Source organism: Topomyia yanbarensis, unplaced genomic scaffold, assembly GCF_030247195.1.
Source record: "Topomyia yanbarensis strain Yona2022 unplaced genomic scaffold, ASM3024719v1 HiC_scaffold_94, whole genome shotgun sequence".
NCBI classification, from domain to species: domain Eukaryota; kingdom Metazoa; phylum Arthropoda; class Insecta; order Diptera; family Culicidae; genus Topomyia; species Topomyia yanbarensis.
In genome coordinates, this window is record NW_026684202.1 from 36,137 (window position 1) to 39,373 (window position 3,237).

Sequence of the window (3,237 nt, forward strand, 5' to 3'; positions counted from 1 at the left end):
ATTTTGTTAAAAATATGAAGGCTACATGAATTCAACATATAGGGATTTAAATGGACTGGGCCTGCTATATTTCTCCTTAGTGAAGAAAAATTTAGATGAAAACTATTTTTTTCTGCGCTACGGATAAAATTGTTTGAAACAATCATTGCGAGTTGAGAACACAAAACCTATAACTAAATTATGGATGGAGGGAACTGAAACTTGCGTTTCGACTTCATCTCACCAGAATCTGACACTAACTTGGTGGGCGGACAAGCCAGCGCCGAATTGATGCTAGCTCCTGAAAATGGAATCACTCTTTGTGTTTTTGAGTCCTTTTATTCCCTGGGAGTTGTTTGTTTTAAATCCAGTTCCCTTATTTTTTTTTGTAAGCTTCAAAGGCACCTTGAACGCAATGTGAATTTATTATTTAATTACTGCAGAAGTGATTTATCAAATACAGTAATTTCAGAATAGCTTGTTGTAAAGGTTTTCTACTCCTATATTTCGATACTCTGAATATGTGGGATGTTTATGTCTTTGACAAAGTTGTTTGAAATAGCACTTTCGAAAACTTTGCTGGAGACATTAAGTCTCGACTCAAATTTGCTTGAAGAGTAATTCTTCTCTATAATTACTTCTAGGAGGATTAACCGTCAAAATTATTCTATCAGAAGATGAACAGTTTTACGTTTTGAAATTCTTCAATGTTACTTAACATCGAAATTTGGCAGTTTCGAATGAATGTGATCGTGACCGTTAAAAATTTATCGAGCATTAATTTTACTTTTCTTCATTAGTTAAACTCACAACTTGCAGTACTAGTACGTAGCACACAAAATTTTAGTACGCCATTCATTGCATCCTGCTAAGAGGCTATTCATATAGTTGATAATACAACAAAAATCCAATGCTCATAAAACCGATCCTGACCTACTAGAGACAAAATTACATCAGCTTTCAACTAGTTTCTGAAATGTTATTCTTGTTGTTAACTATATTGAATTGTTGTCTAAACTCTACACAATCTAAAAAAATACATTTTCAGCAAATGTTGAAATGTATGCAAGTTTTCGGTAAACAAGCTTATGTTTTATATGCAATCAACCTATTTAAATTTAGATTCCCATTCGAAATCTTTCCAAAAATGAGCTCATAATAATTCAGACAGTTATTTTATTTTACATTGAAGTAATTTGACAACTATGGGATTTTGGCTAAGAGATAAGTTACAAGATCCCCTTCCCACAATTTTCCAAAAGTTCTCATGACGCTTTAAACACAGTTCTCAATGTAGTGATCAGAGAATATTTTTCCAAAAATATTTTGTGGAATATTAAATTAAATTCGTCAGTATCAATTATTTTTTTTCAATCCAATTATTTTTGGTTTGGGGGGGGGGGGTTTAACCCCCAAAACCCCCCCTGGCTACGCCACTGTATTGTGTTAAGGTATACTAAAGTGTTTAGCGTGTATTTTTTCCCATTGTGTATTTTCTATTCACTGCACTGCGGGATTAACTAACTTATATATGGTAATTTTCACCTTTTCCATCCAACAAGGATTCGTTTTGAACCATATTGTTGGAAAGCATTGCATCCTTTCTTAGCAAAAAAGGCATAATAACTGACTAGATATGTACACGGCACACTATGGGGTAACTGGCCAAAAAGCAGGAAAAAAATATTTTCTGCTATTCTATGTATTATTTTGCATTTATAATTCAAGGGATTATTTAAGCTTTATTGGAGCACATTTTCCATAAAAAATCCACCTAACAGTGTGAAAATTGTTTTCTTCTAATATTTTTAAAAAAATTCCTAATCTAAATTAAACCATTATATGACCATTTTCTAACTTATTTTATTGTATTTGCCTTAGTATTGGGAACAATACATAAACTACATTGTTTGAATGTTTAGCATTTCAAACCTTGCTATGTTATTTTTCTCGAAGCAAAAGGTATTATTTCAAAAGGAGATGATCTTTAACTGAATGTTTAGATGCCAGAGGTTAAAATATTCGCTCATTCTCACGACAAGCAGTTTATCGCACAGCTTTTTCATTCTTAGTAGGCACGGACCCAACTTTTCACCTTTCAATTAATTGCGAGTATTTGCTGACAATGCAGTATGGAAGCGTGATAATTTCGAACCTCGTGATAAATTTAGTTCAAGAAAACCATTAATATATTACATTATAGAATTTATTTCTCCACATTATTGTAGTATTTTCATTCTAAGGATCTGTATCTACTTATTTTTGTGTATTTTTGCGAAACCATTAGTTATAGTTAGGCAGTTTTACATTAGGCGCAAAAATATCATCTCATATTATACCGCGAAAAGATAAGATCCAATGCTGTCTTGTCGAGAAAAGTTGGAGAGCAAACAATGTTACATCGTATGTTTGTATTTTTTCTATTGCTGGTCGAAGCAGGTGAAATATCGCCTTATTTTGTTCACGAATGCGAAAATTGTAAACTGTGGTCCGTAGTCTCGATTATCCGTAGTCCGAAGAAATTGTTTCAATTATCCGCATATCATTTTTTCTAAAGCTACATTACACAGCTATAATTGTAATTGATACCAACTACAGCTTCTGAAAGAATAAATATGTTCTAAAAAAATATGAAAACTTAATAGAAGTGCAGAAATTTTACTTAATTAGCATATAATTTTGAATTCGATGCGATGACTTACATATTTTCGTAAACCAATCAATTACAATTGATACTAGCTACAGTTTTTGGAAAACCAGAATTTTATGTTCTCACAAAATATTCACAAAAATACGTTGAAATACAGAAATTTCTATCTAAAATTCTATCCCAATATTTAAATACAAAAATCGATAAAAATTGATATCAGTTACATTTTCTGGAAGCAAAAAATTTTAATCTCTTGAAAAATACAATAATTTGGGAAAATAAAGAGATTTTATTTAATCTACCAATATTTCAATTCAATGCGGTGTGCTATAAAATTTGATGCACCTAACAAACTACAAACTGCATTTTCCTGTAGATGCCTGTGATTTTCTCTGTAAGTTTTACAATGAATACAATTACCTATTTTGTTATCCCCATTATGCATTTAAGACTGACGAAATCTGAACATATTGGTTTCAGATTGTTTGAGACTATCGAAGGTATGAAGTAAACCCCTAGAATACTCTTTGGAATCAGTCTATTATCGCATCAGTTTGAAAAATAATCGAAGCTTTTTAAATACTTTAAGAACATTGACATTTTGCATT